The sequence below is a fragment of the Psammomys obesus genome, unplaced genomic scaffold (assembly GCF_907164565.1).
Source record: "Psammomys obesus unplaced genomic scaffold, mPsaObe1.curated_primary_1811, whole genome shotgun sequence".
NCBI lineage: Eukaryota > Metazoa > Chordata > Mammalia > Rodentia > Muridae > Psammomys > Psammomys obesus.
In genome coordinates, this window is record NW_026596134.1 from 26,399,568 (window position 1) to 26,418,701 (window position 19,134).

The window sequence follows — 19,134 nt, forward strand, 5'->3', positions numbered from 1 at the left end:
CTCTCTCTCTCTCTCTCTCTCTCTCTCTCTCTCTCTCTCTCTCTCTCGCGGTGTGGGAGGTATGAGGTGAGGAAATCTTAAGGCAAGCTGCTTGTCTGTGAGAAGGCGCAATTACTATCCTACTGGTTGGAATTTAGTCACATGGCCACATCTAGCTGCAAGAGATGCTGGGAAATGTAGTCCGTAGCAGATGAACTTACTCTTACCTTAAATTGTGGCTAGGGGTTGCAACCAAAAGCATGCCGAATACTAAGGGACTAAGGGGCATTTAGCAGGGATAAGTGAAATGGGTGGTGGCTGGTAAAGGCCCCCCCAAGGAGTCTGGGGAGGACTTTTTTTTTTTTTTTTTTTGGACTGGGCCCTAGGCAGTCAAATCGGACCTAAGGCATGCTGGGAAAGCAGTCTTCTACCACCGTGCTCCATCTCCAGCCTGAGAACTTTATTCTTGGGGAAAGTCCTGAGGTTCTTTCTAGAGCTTCTCTGATAGAGGAGAGACAGAGTAGCTGCCACCTGCTGGGCGTGGCATTGGCAGAAGTCAGGGGGTCCTCTCCCCTGAAGCTGGTATTTTGTGATAGGTAGAAAAAGCGTCACATTTCCCGCCTTCTGTTGGTGTTGGATGGAGAGTCTTTCTGGGGTCAGAGAAAAACGTTAACCTCTTGGTGATACATGCAGTGGGTAGGTTTTAGCAGAAACAAATAAATGAAAATGGCAGTTGTCCTGATCCAGGAGGACCTTGGAAGACATTGCTGTTTGGAAGTCAGAATCCCTCTGGGAGTAGGGGTGTCTTTTCTAAGAAGAACTCAGGGGAAGCTTTACCACCTCACTGTGACCTCATCCTGAGGTATTGACATCTTGGTATTTGTTTTGTCTGTTTAGAAAATGCTCTTTGGACGAAGGCTCAGGTTTCATCCCCTGTACTGTATAAACTGGGCACGGTGGCACATGCCTGCGTTCCTAGTACTTAGGAGGTAGAGGCAGGAAGGTCAGAAGTTTGAGGTCATCATAGCTACACATATCAAGTTTGAGGCTAGCCTGGGCTACACAAGACCCTGCCCAAACAAACAAACAAAAAGTTTTGTTTTTTTTGTTTTTTGTTTTTTTTTTTAAAGAAAGGATACTTTGAAGAACTTCTTGTGGTGCTTTAAGATTGGCCCCCATAAACTCATCTATTGGAATGTTTGGGAAAGGCGTTAGGAACTGTGGCCTTGTTGGATTGCTGTGGACTTGATGGAGGAAGTGTGTCACCGGCGGTGGGTTTCGGAGTTTCAGATGCCCAAGCGAGACCCACTGGTTCTCTCTCTCTTCCTGCTGCCTGCCAATCCAGATGTAGAACGCTCAGCTACCTCTCCAGCACCACGTCTGCCTGCAAGACACCATGACACCTGCCATGACAATAATGGACTAAACCTGTGAACCTGTAAGCCAGCCCCAATTAAATGTTTTCCTTTTAAAAGAGTTGTTACGATTACTGTTCTTTTCACAGAAATAGGTCATTGACTAAAACACTCTCCTTTTCGTTGTAACAGCCAAGAATTAAAACATAATGATTATCAGTAAGGGAATGACTCAAGGGCTATGGTACCTTCCTACCTTGATTCACAAGAGAACCAGTAAAAGGATTTTATAAATCTATAAAAGTGTAACTACAGTAGGAAAACAAAAGGGGAAAGGATGTGTACAATATTTTTTTAAACAAACAATATTCAACCTAGAGGAAACTGATACATTAACTCAGCATGTCGGTCAGGGTTCTGTCATAAAGAGGTATATTTTTAACTTACAGTTTGCAACATTTCAGCCCATGACCCACTGGCCCCTTAGCTTCAGAACTGTGGGGGCAAATGTAGCACATTATGGTAGGATCATCTTGGGGAGCAAACCTTTTACCTCATGATCCCCAAAGTGAGAGAGTGGGAAAAGGGTCTGGAGATGAGGCTCAGTGGGTGAAACACCTAACATTGAAAGAGAGAGAGGAAGAGAAGGGAGTCCTGAAACTCACATCCTCCAGGGACTCAACTAGACCTCAACTCTTAAAGGCTTTACTATATCCCAGTAGCACCATGGGATTGAGACCTCAGCTTTTAAGGGACTTAAGAACCCAATAACGGGGCTGGAGAGATGGCTCAGGGGTTAAGAGCACTGCCTGCTCTTCCAGAGGACCCGGGTTCAATTCCCAGCACCCACATGGCAGTTCACAATTGTCTGTAACTCCAGTTCCAGGGGATCCAATACTCTCACATAGACACAAGCAGGCAAAACATGAATGCAAATAAAAGTAAATAATTTATTAAAAAAAAAAAAAAGAACCTAAGAACCCGACTATGGCTGTGAGCTCCCTGGTCAGCAGAGATGAATTCGCTTGTTTGAGATGGTAGAGTGAAGGGAAATAGTGTAACAATCAAATGTCATTTGAATATGCATATTTGTGCATGAAGAAATCCGTGAATATGCGTGTGAATGAAGAGAAGCAAACAAACAAAAGAACAAAATGCTGGGTTCCTGGGCCAGATAGCCTAGGAAAAGCAAGGGCTTGGGCTCCAAAGTGGAATGGAAGCATTTACCATCCATGTTAGCGCGGTCAATAGTCAAGGACCCTGGTGAGAAGCGGGTGGCTGAGCACACACACACACACACACACACACACACACACACACACACACACGCACACACGCACACACGCACACACGCACACATACTGAGCTCACACGTGGTTGTGCTTGGCAGTGCAGTAACGAGTCCAGGTCTGTGGAGTCCTAGCTCTGAGCACTAGCGTGCTCAGATCTTAGCTCGGAGTTCTGCAGGACCCTCTTTCACAGGTGTATTTTGCTGTTCAAACTATTCAGGTCACCACCTGGTAACTGTTTCCTGTGTATGCTTGCTGGCGTAGGCCTAGTGTACATTAGGGTGCGTGTATGCGTGTGGGCGTGCTTGAGATCTTGTTCCCAGGGGAGCAGGCTGCTCGGCAAAGCATGGCATCCATCTTGCTGTCCTGCCTTTGGGACAGGTAGGAGCTGATGCTCGTTAAAAAGAAGCACAGTGTTACTGAGTGTGACATCTGGACCCAGAACCATCTCATCAGCTGCTTGGGGAGCAAGAAGCAAGTGGCTGGGTTCTCCTGAGGCTCTGTCTTCTACCTCAACTTGCCATACCCCGGCCTCACAAACCACAATAGAACTGTCAGGAGTGGCTTGTTTGGTGGCCCGGTAATGGACCTTTGAACAAGGACCTTTGGACAAGGTCCATTACCTGTACCTTTGTTGTCAGCAAAAGCACCCCAAAGGGAGTTCTTAAGGTCAGAGTCACAGTTCTGCAAAACGATGTCACCTGGGACGGCTCCGTGTATCTCCTCTTCCTTAGTTCTTCCTTTGTAAGGTGGAGATATGACCTTTATCCTAACCATTAGAAGACTATGTATAGGGGGCTGGAGGGTGGAAAGTGGAGGGGTTCCGGGGCTTGTTGGTCACTAGTCTGGTTCCAGTTCAGTGAGAGATCCTGCTTTGAGGGAATCCGGTAGTAGTGATGGAGTAGGACAGGGAGATATCCTCTTCTGGCCTCTGCATGCATGAAAGGGCCATGTGTACTGCACATACAGCCCCATATTAACCCCCCATCCCATAGAGAGAATTTGTATTTTTTGAGTAGCAAGCGGTGTACTAGAAAGGCAAGGGCAGGTCTGTGTGGCAGGTTTAGGCTGAAGGCAGCACTGCTGATACCACTTTGGTGACGGCCCCTCTGTCGTTTGAATCTGGATTCGGTCAGTGTGATAAGAGGACGACTCTTTCCCTCAAGGCACTGGACTTCAACAGTGGACTTCCGGGAATAGGCTTGTTTCATAAAACTTAACCGTACTGCAGGAATGCCGGCTCTGGGCCCCTCTGCCCACGGTGTGCTAGCTACAGGCCGTGGTCCCCACTTGAAGGTTTAGAATGAGGTCTACCTGGCCAGGGCCATCGCCCTTGCTCTTTGCCCACAAGTTGTATGCTGAGCCTCCTGGCCACAGACAGACTGGTTTTCTAGAGCCTTGGTTTATCTGCCTGGAGGGTCAGGTTCTTTTCATGAGCCGTTGTTGCCATTGTCTTTGTGAACAGCAACATTGTGAGTTCCTAAAAGGCTGGGACTAGGTCTCTGGCAGCCTGTCAGTCTAAGTACAAAGACAAGGATGTACTTTCCCTGCGGGAACCCCAACTCGTAGTGGACAACATAACAGCCGGTTTTTGGGGAATGATTTTCTTCTCCTGGACATTCCCCTGTCCAAGCTCAAGTGTGGGATTTATACCTCCCTTTTTTGTTGTTCTTTGCCCTTATTTTTCTTAGAAAGTGGCTTCATCTGGCTTGTGAAGCCAAGCTAGGCCCTGACCACATTCTGTCTCTTCCTTGCTATCTGATAGGAGATGTTAAAAGCATTTCATTGGTTCTGCTTCCAGTTAGCGGATCAGCTGTCCTGGGAGCAGGGCTTGCTGTATCCCAGGAGCTGCTCCCCTGAGGCCACACAGTCCAGACAGCATAGTTTACCCGGAGCAGCTAACCTCTTGGTAGGTCCCTAGACAGACACTGGTAAAAGGATGTCCTTTAAGGAAAGGGGGGGGGGGATCCACCCAGATGGAATGATGAGAGGAGTGATATCACAGTTGGCATGGCAACGGCAGGGCCATCATAGTCTCCTCACAAGGTGGTCAGAACCCCAAGGGAGGGCTGAGTTTCCCTGCTCACCTTCTCACTTTGGGACAGGCAGGAGTGGAGTGGGATGAAGGAAGACTTGCTCACCCATTGGCCACAGCAGGCCTGGGGCCTGGACTTTGTCTCCAGACCTGCCTCCCCGATCTGACAATCTCCCGGGGGTGGTGAGTGCCACCTCCAACCATTTGTATTCTGTCCATCTTGGCATTCAGCTTGGCATTGGAGGTGTGGCTAGAGAGATGGGGCAGAACAAGGGAACAGGAGATATGTACCTTGCTGGAAAGTGGCCTAGAGATAGAAGATGGTTGTACGAGTTCCTGAGCTGTGTCCTCAGCTCCTTCTTCCTGGGGCTCCACCCTCCTCTGACAAATGTGGCACAGGCCTCCTGTCCCTCACCCGCTTTCTTTGGAGTTCTGCCAGAGGAGGTGTTGAGCTGAGTCCAGACCACGCAAGAGGGGCTAATTTTAAAGCCACTCGTTTCCCAAATCAGGAGAGACAAAGGTTCAAGTGACTCCTCAGTCGTGAAGATGCTGTGACAAATGCTGTCTCAGGGGCTTCTGGAGCACAGAGCAAGGATGTAGGTGCCAAAGAGTCGAAAGAGGGCGTGAAGTGTGGGGCTGGCAGTACTGCAGGGGTTCTCGCCTCCATCCTCTGGTGACTGTGCCCAGGTCAGGCCTGGTCAGTGACAATCATACCTGCTCGTTTAGCTTTCTGAGCTCTGGCGTTTGGGGTTTTGGGAGTGAGAGTGGTCACGAAGCTTTTCGTTTTTTTGGAGGCCTCCACCTTGACTTCGGGCTTGGGAAGCCATTTCAGGGTTTTCCTAGCAGCAGTCTTTTCAGCTTGAACAGTGGGTGTCTCAAGCCCCTTCCCCCTCTTTTTGTAAGGTGAACTTAGTTATTATTGAATTGTTTGATTAATATTAGAATTCACAATCAAGCTCACAGTTCTGAAATGATCATGGTGTTGCGCAGCCAGCATACACCCCCACCCCACCCCCCGCAGGGGCCACTAATTTACTGTCATTGTGAATGTTCCTCTAGTCTGGAAATTTCATATAAATGAAATCACACAATTTGTGTGACCTTTGTGTCCGTCTTCTTCCCCTTAGCATGAGGTTTTCAGTGTTCAACCATTCATATGCCATACTGTGGCATGTAAAAATATTCTATTTTTTTTTTATGGCTGAATACTATTCTAAATGTGTGGAGTCACGTTTTATGTAGCCACTGATTGGTTGGTGGGGATTCGGATGATTTCCACCTGTCGGCTATTATAAATGATGCTTAAATGAACATTTGCTTAAATGAACATTTGCATGTATATCTTTTCTTATTACATAAATTGCTTATTTATGTACACGTGTGTACCACCAAGTACATACAGGAAGCCACTGAATCCCCTGGACCTGGAGTCACAGGCAATTGTAAACCACCATGAGGGTGCTGGGCCTTTCCAAAAGCAGCAAATGCCCTTGACCCCTGAGTCATCTCTCCACCCCCATATTTTCTCTTTTGGGGTGAGGTCATCTTTGTCTGGTCTGGAACTCAGTTAGATAATCCAGGCTGGCCTCGAATTTCAATCCTCTTGTCATAGCTCCTGAGTGGTAGGAGTACAGGCGTGTGCCAGCACGTGTGGCTCAGAATATACGCTGTCATATGCAACTGATTCACACCCAGGTGAAGAATAGCGGAGTCACGCAATAACTCCATGTATACCTTTTTGAGGGGCTGCCTGTTAGATTCTGTGTTGGTCTGCTCTGCTTCTCATCCCCACCCAAATACATGAAGGACTCATCCCTCTCAGCCTTTCCTGACACTTATGATTATCTGTCTTTTGTGTGTGTATGGTGTATGTACATATTATATATACGTGTGTGTGTGTGTAGGTGTTCACACCCAAGCACATGCAAGGCCAGAGGAGGAGAGTTTGTGTCTTTTTTTTTTTTTTCTATTGGTCTTCACCCTACTCCCTTCAGACAAGGTCTTTCCCTGTACCCAGATCTTGCTTTTTTTTTTTTTTTTTTTTTTTCAGCTAAACTGGTAGCCACCAAACTCCACCAAATCTTCCCGTCTCTGTCTCCTCCAGGGCTGGTACTATAATATAATTTACACTTCCTCCAAACCCTGCCATAAACTCCTCCCCGCTCTCGTTCAACTTGATGGCCTCTTTCCCCATTAATCGTTGTATGTGTGCCTGTATGTACTTAGATATTCCTAAAGGTAACCCGCTCGATGTGTATGCATGTCTTCAGGGATGACCATTGGCACTGGACACCCAGCTGCTCACTCTCCGTTGGGGAAGGCCACTTCTCCCCCTCCCAGCTTCCCTCTGTTGTCTACAGCTCCTTGTGTAAGGTTGAGGCCATGCGGGCTTTTCCCGGTTCTCTTTGGTGTCGTCCGTGTTGAGCTCCTGTGTGGGCAGTCATGTTGGTGAGACTGGCAGTAGCTTCTGACACTCCTAGGAGAGAAAAATCTCAGAGCAACCCCCCTGGTCCTCCAGCTTGTAGAAGCTTTCTGCCCCTTCCTCCAGATTGTCCCCTGAGCCTTGGGCATGGAGGTGCTTTAAAGACGTGTCCGCTGGGACTGGACGGCTCCGCAGTTTGATTGGTTGTGGTTTTCCGTGGTGGTCTCTCCATCTGGTGCAAACAGAAGTTTCCTCACTGAGGGGTGAAGACTATCTGCGGGCGTAAGGACAGATGTTTATAGATTGTTGCTCAGGATTTTGCTCCCTTAGTAAATTGGTGGTTGTAGAGCCTCCTCCCATAACCGTGACGTCACACACTGAGAAGCTAGCTAGGTTTTCCAGTACCAGCCAGGGGTCTCCCTCTTGCTGAGTGAGTCTTCAGATAGAGAGCATAATCTATTTACTTATCTACTTACTTATTTATATGTACGTGAGTGTTTTGCCTGCATGTATGTCTGTATACTTACTATGCACATACCTGGTGTCCACGGAGGCCAGAAGACTGTTAGATCTTGAGAGAGTTCCGGACACTTTTGATCTGCCAGGTGGGTGCCGTGTCATCTGGAAGAGCAGCCAGTGCTCTTAGCCGCTGAGCTTTTTCTCCAGCCCCTTCATTGTGGTTTTGATTGGCATTTCCCTAATGAACAGGGATACTGAGAATCTTTCCATGTACCCATCGGCCATTCGTCCATCTTCTTTAGATAGGTTGACCATTCAAATCTCCCGCCTGTTTTTCAGTTGGGTCATTTGTCTTTTTTTTTTTTTGGTGTGAGAAGTGACGTTTATTGAAACTTATCACTGTCCCTCCCACCTACTCACAGTCCAGCGCGGTGCCACCAGCCTGGGAGAATGCGTTTGAATGGGTCGTTTGAAAGCAGGTTTTAACTAGGTGCAGTGGCGTAAGCTTGTAATCTCAGCGCTTGGGGAGGCAGAAGCAGGTGGGTCTCTGTGGGTTCTAGGCCAGCCTGATTTACAAAAGCTGCACAGAGAAACCCTGTCTTAAAAAACAAAACAGAAAAAGAAAGCAGATTTTAGCCTTTGCCTCTTTGATTTCTCAGATGTACTTGAGAATATCCTCTCCCTCACCTGAATTTCTGTCCTCCACTCAGTCTTGCTCTGCGTACAGTTGTTCTCCAGCTAACCTGCTCTGTGTCCATGACATTGTTCTCTATATGTGGATCATCCCTTAATGTATATGTCCAGCCCTCTCTGATGTTCTCTGTTTGTATACATACATAAACTTACACACAGCTGGACCCTCAGCATAGTCACAGCTTAGCACATTCCTGCCAAGCCTTTACCACCTCTTGGATTCCCTGTCAACATCTGCAGCTGCGGCTCTCGACCGTCCTCATGTGGTGGTGACGTCCCAACCATAAAATAGTTTTTGTTTGCTACTTTATAACTGTAATTTTGCTACTGTTTTGAGTCGCAATGGAAATATCTGTTTTCCGATGGTCCTAGGGCAACCCTTGTGAAAGGGCTGTTGGACCCCTAAAGGGGTCTCAACCCACAGGTTGAGAGCCACCAATCTGTCTACCTGATCAGCCAGCGGAAGTCCTCATGGATTTCTTCCTCTGAGCCACATCCGCCCACCAAGTCCTACTGTCCAAGTATTCTGGTCCGCTTGACCATAGCTCCACCCTCATTCTTTGACTGCCGTGGGCCAGGTCTTTGTCATTCGAACTAGACTCTGTAGTTTTGAATTCTCCCACCTACCCACTCTGCTTGTCATCTTCAACGTCTCCCATGATTCCGTTTCCTGCGGAGGAACTTGTGGTAAGCACACAGTCCTCCTAATGTGGCTATAACCTTTTTCTGAAACCTCATTTTTTTCAGCTGTGAGGAATTCCATGGGGCCTCTTGAACGGTTGCACCTCAGTCGCTGTCCACGGACCACTGTGAGCTGGCATGAGTTTCATGGATGTGGCTGGCTCAGAGACCCACTGTGGCCCACGATAAGCACTACTTTGAACAGAGAACCTGGTGACTGTGGGTTGGGTATGGATTTGTTTCAACAATTTCCTTATGTGAAAAAAATTTCCAAGTGGGATCAAAGCCAAGCTTCATTTTATTGATACTGTGAATCATGAAGCATAGGTGCAGTTTAGGAACTGATGAGTAAAACATACTTGACGTTAGATTTGAACCTCACAGCTACTGACTTCAGTAAACAGCAGCATCATGTGCTTGCTTAGGGCCAACCTGACCTTTAGGGTGTCTCCTAACCTTCTCAGAGTATGTTAGTCCCCTAGACTGGTGGTTCTCAACCTGTGGGTTTTGATTCCTTTGGGGGTCAAAGGACTTTTTCACAGGGGTCATATATTAGATGTCCTGCATATCAGGTAGTTTACATTATGATTCATAACAGTAGTAAAATTATAGTTGTGAAGTTTCAATGAAATAATTTTATGGTTGGGAGTCAGCACAACATGAGGAACTGTACTGCAGGATTTCAACGTTAGGAAGGTTGAGAACCACTGCATTAGATAAAAAATAAATAAATAAAATTTAAGGAGTGAATCCTAGCCACTTTCGATTTTTTTTCTTTTTACTTTTTAGATCCCTATCCCTTAAATTGTCAGTAAGCCCTTTCTTTTTCTCTCTTATTTTTTACCTAGAAAACCTTCAGCCCTTTTGAGAAGTTGTGAGAATATTATAACGAACGCCCCTCCTCTCCCCTTTTCTCAGGCTCACCATTTCTTTAGAGCATTGCCACATTTCTCTCTCCAGCTCCCTGCTTAGGGACACACAAATGATTGCACGCATACACAGACATGCAGATACATACACAGCCCCCCAAATGCCCTTTACCGATCTTTTGTGTTTTGCTCCTTGTCCTGCACGGCCTGTAGAATATAGCTGGCATGGGATGGGACCGACAAGAGACACGTGAGCTGGGCTGGAGAGGAGAAAGGAGTAGCTGTGTGGGAAGGTGTGACAACATTCTCCTAAATGTGGACGTGGACGTGGCCATGGGACACGGTCCCTCGGTCCTTTGGAGAGGGGTTGATGCTCCCTTCCTGGGAGTCTTTGGGTGCGATCACACCTGTTTGCGGGAATTAACACATCATCCCCTTTCCCGTTGGGGTGTGTTTCCAAGCCTCCCACAGAACCCCAAGGCTTGATTTCTTGGCTCAATTCTGCCCCAGCTGCAGCACACTTGGCAAAGCCTCAGTTCCGCCATTTAAATAGTAAGGGCTTAAAGTCACCTGCTCTTGAAGGCTTCTCTCTCTCCTCACTGTCTTGTGGTCCCACGATGGCCGAAAAAAGAACCCAAACCCTCACTCCTTTGGGAAAGTGTCAGAGGATACTTAAAGTGCTTGTGAGATGGACCTGGGAAATTTATGGCTGGCTGGGCTGTGGCCAGGGCTGCATCTGGTTAATAACAAGATGCATTTATTTTTTTCTCCTTATAGAGCAGAGGTGGAGGCTGGGGGTTGTGGTGGATGGGCTTGGTGGGGTCAGGCAGCCGGAACTCTGATCTCTTTGTGTCATGCAACAAGCTCAGAAGCTCCCTAATCCCTCCCACACAGCCTTTGAGGTCACCTTTTTTTTTTTTTCCATTTGTTGTTTGTCTTGCTTTCCCCCACACCCTTTTATAGCTACTTTGTTCAAGGATCTTGCCACCTCCTCTTGCTTGTCCCTGGCTGACCTCTAGGCTGACTGTCTTAGGACAGCAGCAACCAGAAGATGTTGATGGCGGCAGAAGGGACTATTTTCTGCTGGGCTTTTAGAAAGGCTTGGCTTTCACGGATGGGATGAGCGTTATTCAGAGGGAGCTGGGTATCTATACGGTTTGCTAGACGATCCCAGCAGAGTTCCTACCTAGGCTGGTCAGATGCATTTTATGGGTTTAATTCTCATAAGTAGGACGGGTGAATGTTCAGGTAAAAGAGAAAAGAACTTAGATGTGTCAGTCTTCAGGGGAGGGACCGGTGAGAGCCAAGTGATTGAAGATTTATTTATTTATTCAATAAATATTTATGGGATACCTGCTGTATTAGGTGAAAGGTCACTGTACCCAGCAAGTCTTTTCATGGTTTGGCTTTTTCAGACATTTTTTGCTGTGTAGCTCTGGCTGGCCTTGGGCTCACTATGTAGCTCAGACTAGCCCCAAACTTGGGTGATCTTCCTGCCTCAGCCTCCAGGGTTCTGGGATTCTGAGTGTGCTGTGTATAACTTCTAACGTTAGGAAGTCCGGAATTTGGGTAGCTCTTATTACTAGGTACCCGGCACTGGGCTCTGTGGGAAAGAAGCTGTAGAAATGGGACAATTGTCAACACCTCCTCTTCCAAGAGTCAAGTGCCGAGCTGTATCTGTGCCATTTAATCCTTCCTAGAAGATAAAACACATTCCTCAGTACCCTCATGGGGAGGGCAACTGAGAGGTCCTTGTTCCAGGTCAGTTAACAGTAAGTGTGAGTTCAAACCTCACATTCCCAGCCTCTGTGTCTGTCCCCTAAGGAGGCCTATGGGCTGACCCCACTTAGTGATGATCTCTACTGGTCCAAAAGATGAGGACAATTTAGTTAGATCTCTAATAAGGCTTATGCTGTGCTGTTCAGTGAGCTCCAGCGGGAGCATCTTTATCCACAGGGATATTTGGGGAATGCCTAAGGTAGCTTTTCGGTGGTTACAGCTGGACATGCCATTGATACATAACTGGCAGGGGCTAGAGATCCTGCCTAATATCTTCCAGTGCACAGAACATCTGCCCCCCCCTCCCCCGCAGCCAGGATCTGATTTAATTAGGTTTATCCTTAATCTTAAAAATTATATTATTCCGATTTGGTAGAAATATATCAACGCGTGTCCTTTCATGAGTGTGTATGTGCAGGCGTTTGCGTGCATGTATGTGTGTGTGTGTGTGAGTGTGCATGGATTCCTCCACTCGTATGAGGCAGAAGCTGATATCGCCTTCCTCAGTTGCTCTCCTACCTACGGTGGTTTGAATGAGCATGACCCCCACAGGCCCATATGTTTGCATGCTCAGTCACCAGCTGGTGAACTGTGTGGAAAGATTAAGGGGTGCGTTCTTGTTAGAGGAGGTGTATTGCCAGGGGTGGGCTTTGAGGTCTCAGCAGCCAGGCCCCAGGCTTCCCCTCCCTCCCTCCCCCTCTGCGCCTACTGCCTGCGAATGTGGGTGTAAACCGCTCAGCTGCTGCTCCAGCGCCACGCATGCCAGCATGCTCCCTGGCATGATAATCACCATGCCCAGCTTCTGAAACTGTAGGCAAGCCCCCAATTCGATGTGTCCTTTTATGTGAGTTGCCTTGGTCATGGAGTGTCTTCACTGTGGGTGGTGGCACATGCCTTTAATCCCAGCACTCGGAAGGCATAGACAGGTGTATCTCTGAGTTCGAGGCCAGCCTGGTCTACAGAGCAAGTTCCAGGACAGCCAGGGCTACAACAGAGAAAACAAAACAAACAAACAAACAAAACCAAAATAATATATATTAGATAGGAAATTTCAAACAGCTATTAGTAGAAACACAAAAATGAAAATTTTCCTCACTGTAAATGTAACACATATTTAATAAGATTTTTGAGAATTTTATGTATGTTTATTATGTCTTTTGATCTCATTCACCCCCCACCCCATATCTGAGGCAGGGTCTTGTGCCGAGCCCAGAGTTTAGCCATGGGGCTAGAGTGACTGTCCAGGAAGCTCCAGGGATCTGCCTCCCCATCGTTGAGGTTAAGACACACATTCCCACACCTGATTTTTTTTTTTTTCTTGAGTGCAGAGCACAGTGCTGCCATCCTCTAGTTTTCATGGCCAACACTTTATTGACCGAGCCATCTCTCCAGCCCCTTTTCCTTTATTTCATCAACAGGCACGTTCACGGCCATGATAATTCTATGTGTTTGCAAAGTTGTGTGGGATAATTCAGTGGATGCGCGCAGAGGGCGGCGACCCAGTGTTGGCAGCCTTTCTACCTCCTTGAGGAGCGTGTATCATTTCTTGATACGCTGATGCGTTGAGAAATCTTAAACTCTGGCCTAGTTCTTTAGAAAATTATGGTTAAGTTTGTGCTGAAGAGATGGCTTATTGGTTAAGAGCGAGCGCTTGCTGCTCTTGCAAAGGATCCAGGTTCGATTCCCAGCACCCACATGACAGCTCACGGTGACTCTAGTTCTAGAGGACCTTCTGGCCTTTGCAGGCACCGGGCATGTACACGGTGTACATACCATACACACAGGCAAACACTTATATACATGAAGCAAAAATCAATAAATCTTAACAAGTACATTATATTGCAGTAAGTTCTTTAATAGTGACTCTGCCGTGGAACATTAGAACTCGTTTTACTTAACTGTAGGTTGGCTTCTAGCCTTCAGCTTGCCTATCCTTTCCCCGCATTTCCTGTCTTAACTTCCAGGGACTCCTGTTCTACTCAATGGTGATTCTTGCTTTTCTAGGCTGCCACGTGTGAGCAAGAATGTGTGGTGTTTGTCTCTCTGTGCTTGGCTTCTTTTCCTTAGAAGCATATCCTCCAGATCTACTGGTTGCTGCAGATGGGGACGGCTTCTTGTGTAAGGGGTGTTTTTAAAAAAAAGAAAAAAGCTGGCGAGACTATTGTTCTGTCGTTGATCTCCCCATTTTTTTTTTTTTCTGCTGTTGTAAAATTTCTCTTGGATTGTGCAATCTGAGCATCTAGGAATTGTTTGTTCCAGGAATTCTATAAAACTACTTAGTAAGGATTAGAGAAGGGGAGCACCTCATACTGCAAATGAGGCGATGGCTGAGGTGACAAGTTCTCCAGGCCTCTGAAGTCTGATTTAATAACAGGCATTTACTGGCTACTTATTGCTGCGTCCTGGCCAAGGCTTAGGAGAGACTAAAGGGAGATTTTGACAATCTTCAATGATATAATAATTGAACTAGTATAGAGGAGGAGACAGGAAAAGCCAGGCAAAGGATGGCTAGGTTTAGCCACTGTTTGAAAACAGGGCAGATCAAGGGGTTTCTTTTTCTTTTTTCCATTGTTTATTTTCTTTCCTTCCTTCCTTCCTTCTGTCCTTCCATACTTCCTTCCTTTTCTCTTTCTTCCTCCTCCTTTTTTTTTTTTGGAAACAGAGTCTTACATAGCCTAGGCTGACTATGGACTTGCTGTATAGTTGAAGATGACCTTTGAATTTCTGATTCTCCATACTCCATCTCCCCAGTAAGGTGTTTATCACTATTACTTGGTTTATATAATATTGGGGATATAACACAGGCTGTCATGTATGCTAGGCAAACACCCCACTAACTGAGCTAGTTCTCCTCTATTGCTCTCTCTTTCCTTTTTTCTTTTCTCTTTTATTCCCTTTCTCCTTCCCTTTTTCCTCCTTGACTCTCTTAAAAAACTTTTTTATTTTTTAAGATAAAGTTTTAAGTAGGCCAGGCTGGCCTTGAATTGTTATGTATTTGAGGCTGGTCTTGAGCTCCTGGTGCTCTGTTTCCCTAGTAGCTCGTATGATCCCAAGCATGACATACACTTTTTTTTTTTTTTTTTGCCTCTTACTTTCTCACTGGTTTCTATCTTTGGATGAGGGTCCTCAAGCTGGAGTGTGGCAACCATTTCTGATACCTCCTCTTCCCTCTGGCAGGCCTCTGTCCTGTTGGTTCTGTTTTAGAAGTCTTTGTGGAGTTGGCCTAGTTTCTCCCCATTCCAGAACATTCTCCACCCAGCAGCAGGAATACTCTTGTTAACATATAAATCTGAGCTCAGCCCACCTCCGCTTGTAGGCTTCCTCATTGCACAGAGGGTGAAGTCCAAGTTCTGCATCAAGACATTCTTGGCTCTGTCTGACCTGTCTCTCCGTTGCTTCCCAGCCTTTGCCCTTCAATGGCATTTCCCCATAGTCTGGACACACAGATGGCTGACTACTTTCAAAGCATGAACTGTGGACCGACGTGGTGTCTCCATTTCTTTTCCACCTGGCAAAATCAGATTAATTTATTAAGACTTGTGAATTATCTCTGGGAGTTGCCCCAGGCTCTGGAGACAGAGTCCCTTTTCTCTGTTCATCCCCGCTGGTCTGGGAGCCAGTTGGGGAGGCAGGGCCTACACTTGCTGGGTGTTTAGCATGTGGCAGGTGCCCAGCTGTGCTTTGTTGAGTAGAAAATAAATGCACAAAGAAAGCTTTAGAGCTGGAGTCTTAAGTGGAGAATGCCTGCCTAGGATTCACGAAACCCTGGCCTTGGTCTCCAATACTATATAAATAGGGTGGGGCTGGTCCCGTGGCCCAGTGGTAAAGATTCCTGCTGTCAAGCCTGATGACTTGAGGTCAATTGACTTTTTTTCTTTATTTTATATTTTGGAGACAGGGTCTCTCTTACGTAGCTCTGGGTATCCTGGAACTTGCTAAGTAGATCAGGCTGGCTTCAAACTCATTGAGATCCACTTGCCTCTGCCTCCTGAGTGCTAGGATAAAAGGTGTGCACCACCATACCTGGCTGAGAAATGACTCTTAAAAAGTTGTCTTCTGACTTCTATGTGACACACACACACACACACACACACACACACACACACACACAACCAGCACCACCACCACCAAAACTCCTTCAAAAGCCTTGTAGGTGGTAGGACATGCTTATAATCCCATCATTCTCGAAGCAAGAGGCAGCCAAATCAGAAGTTCAAGGCCATTCTCAGCTACAAAGTGAGTCTGGGACCAGCCTGGGTTACAGAGACTCTGTCTCAAAAAAAAAAACAAAACAAAAAAACCAAAACAAACAAACAAACAAAACAAAACATACGGGTCCTGGAAAGATGGTTCAGCATGTGCTGCTGCTCTGGTGGAAGACCTGGCTTGTTCTCAAGTAACCACATCAGAAAGCTCACAATCACCTGTAACTCCAGCTCCAGAGGATACAACATCCCCTTCTGCAGTTCATTGTTGCCTGCACATCCACGCACACAGACACACACGTATGCACATACTTAAAAATAGTAGAAAATAAAACATGTGATTCAAGATTGCCTCAGTGCAATGCTCTTCTGTGCCATTTTGACTATCAGTAAAGACTTAGACAGAAAAACAGAACAAACAAATCAAAGAGGAAAACTTTGCCTCAGTGGTGCAGGAAGCCATATGACTTGACTGGTGTGTGTGGCCGACCCACCATGGGCCCTAGTGGTCTTTTTGTTTTCCAGAACTAGGGGTGAAGGTAGAGAAAGCTGTGGCAAGAGGGAGGGGCTTGGTTTTTCTTTCTGCTGTGTTCCATCTTCCGGCTCGTTGTTTTTTTTTTTTTTTTTTTTTTTTTTTTTCTGATTTCTTTACTTTCTGATTCCTGTCTTCCCCAATCATCCCAAATGGTATAGAGTACACTTGAGGAAGAGGAAGTAAAAGATAGAAAGAGATAAAAGGACTCTGGCCCTTTGCAAATGCTGTCTATACCCAACTTTTATGAGCAATAGTGTGACTTTGACTTCCTCTTTCTTTCCTTCTTTCTTTCTTTCTTTCTTTCTTTCTTTCTTTCTTTCTTTCTTTCTTTCTTTCTTTCTTTCTTTCTTTCTCTCTCTCTTTCTTTTTCTTTTTCTCTTTCTCTTTCTCTCTTTCTTTCTTTCTTTCTTTCTTTCTTTCTCTCTCTCTCTCTCTCTCTGTCTTTCTTTCTTTCTTCTTTTCTTTTCCTTCTTTCTCTTTTTAGTCTTTTGAAGAAGGGATTCACATTGTCCAGGCTAGCCTTGAATATCAAATTCTGTGGCCTCTGTCTCCCAAGTGACGGGATTATAGGCATGTACCATCACACCTTGTTCTTTCTCTCCTCTGTGCGTGTGTGTGTTTGTGTATGTATGTGTATATGTGTGCCTGCTTTTTATGTTCATGTGTGTGTAGGTCAGAGAGCAACCTTAGGTGTTTTCCTACTTTAGAACCAGCCACCTCGATTTGTTTTGAGAGACAGGGTCTCCTTTGGCCTAGGGCTCCCGGATAATGGTAGGAACACTGGCCACCATGCCCCAGGCACTTGCCTGTTTCTGCCTTGCTCGCCAGCTCTGAGATTACAAGCGTGCTGCTATGCCTGGCATTTTCCGTAAGTTCTGGGGATTGGGTGAGGCAGACACATTACAGTCTGAGCTGTTTCCCGAGACCTCTGTATGCATAGTGTGTGTGTGTGTGTGTGTGTGTGTGTGTGTGTGTGTGTGTGGCACTGGATGTGGAAGGTGTGGCCTCACGTATGCTAAACACATATTCTACCGCCGGACTACACTGTCCAACTCGTGTGAATGATGTTCACTCCCAGTGGCCCCCCAGGCCTTGCCTATTGGTGCCCTTGCAGGTGTCTTGCGCCTGTGCTAACTGAATGAACGCACTCATGGAGTAAGGATGACATTTGCCTCTTGCTCTGGTTCCTTGGGGGCACTATGCTTCTTGTTTCCCTGGACCTTTTTCTCTGGGGCAACTTCCCAGTCCACCCCACATTCTCTGGATTCTACTGACTCAGAGTCATTGAGTCTTTAAACTTAACTCCCTTGCTTTTTTAGACCCCATCCCCCTGAGGTTACGCTGCCTTCATAAAGAAAGTGTGGGGCCGGCAGAAGGCAGAGAGGAAGCCTAAAGGATGAATTGGTTAAATTTTATTACATAGGCCAGTGCTGTTGTTTACTAGGCCATTAAAAACCATTATCATCTTCCCAGGCCGGGCAGACAGCGCTGAGCCGCTTTGATGCATGTCTTAGAGAGATAAGGAAAATTTATCCCTTGTTTTGACTTCAGAATTTCTTCTTGGTTTATTATCTGACAATGCGATTCAACTTTCTCTCCAAATGTCCCTGAGCTCAGGCAACTTTTTCAAGTCATTGGCAGGGGAGGTTCGGATTAGAGACCTACAATTTTGGTGTGGGAAGAGACCTCTGAGATAAATGACTGTCCCTCGCCTGCCCCCTCCCTTTCACTCCCACCTCCATCTGTATTTGTCTTTCATAGCGGAGCTGTTCCCGAACACCCCAGATTCTCAAGTAATTTGCACGTATTGATCTCCAGGCAGAGCAGACATTTCTCACGATCTCCGGCTAATCCTCCCACCTCCGTGACCACGTCTGCCTAGCAGAGATGACTTGTGTGTGTGTGTGTCTATGTGTCTGCCGTGTGTAGGTGCCCAAGGAGGCCAGAAGAGGGTTCTGTGGGTCTGGAAGTTGCAGGTACTTGTGAGTTGCCCCATGTGGGTGCTGGGAACTGAACTCATGTCCTCTCGAAGAGCATGCTCTTAACCACTGAGCTATCTTTTCAGTCCCCTCCCCCACATGCCTTTTGAGAGGGTGTGGCTTTCCAAGGGATGGAGGCTGCCCTACTCTAGGGGTCTGATTCTTGCCTAGAGAGCCTGTGGGCTAGTCTGTTCCTTAGAGGGGAAACGAAGTGCTGGATAGATGCTGTTTAATTCCAGCCAATCAATAATAGAGGTGTGAGAGAGAATGCTGGTGCTTGGCAGGTATCAGGTACTCAACATGCTCGTGGAGGGAATGACTGAACGGAAGCAGGGATCAGGAGTGCCTGCCATCACCAAGCTGCCCCTCCTGGGTCTGTGTTCAGTTCAGTAGACAGTTTATTTGCTGAGGAGGGGGTGATGCTGCAAAAGGGTTGGTCAAAAATGATGTATGGGGCCTGGGGTTAAAGTGCTTCCTGAGCAAGCGTGAGGACCTGCATTTGGATCCTGAGAACCGAAGGTGGAGGCGGAGGCTCCCGAGAGCAAGGGAGCTACGGAGACTACTGAAAGTGGTGACCTTTGGGTTTGATGGAGTCTGCCTCAACAAATAAAGTAGAGAAGCTGTGGAGGATCACCCTGCCATCAACCTCAGGCCTCCACAGGCATGAGCACACGCATGTGCCCCACCCCACAGGGACACGAGTGCATATACATGCTCCACCCACCCTCCAACAAGAGAAGCAGAAAGCAAATGGCGTATGACCTGGTTCTCCCTCAGTGAGTGTTTACGTCTCTAGGGGAATGACACTAATGGTGTGACAAGGCAGGAAGGCATGCATGCCGGAGAGCTCGATG

The 19,134-nt window shown here is 46.8% G+C and overlaps 1 protein-coding gene across 5 annotated transcripts in view; it reads left to right on the top strand.

Annotated features, from left to right (window-relative positions):
* Positions 1-19,134, top strand: part of Dpf3 (double PHD fingers 3) — a 268,017-nt gene that overhangs the window by 44,482 nt on the left and 204,401 nt on the right. For 3 of the 5 annotated variants that reach the window (XM_055592874.1, XM_055592876.1, XM_055592875.1), the window contains one exon: positions 1,110-1,417. The exons of 1 other annotated variant lie outside the window; for it this stretch is intronic. The gene's annotated coding sequence lies outside the window, so the exon portion shown is untranslated. The remainder of the gene's footprint in view (positions 1-1,109; positions 1,418-19,134) is intronic. One more of the 5 variants, XM_055592877.1, reaches the window with a different exon arrangement.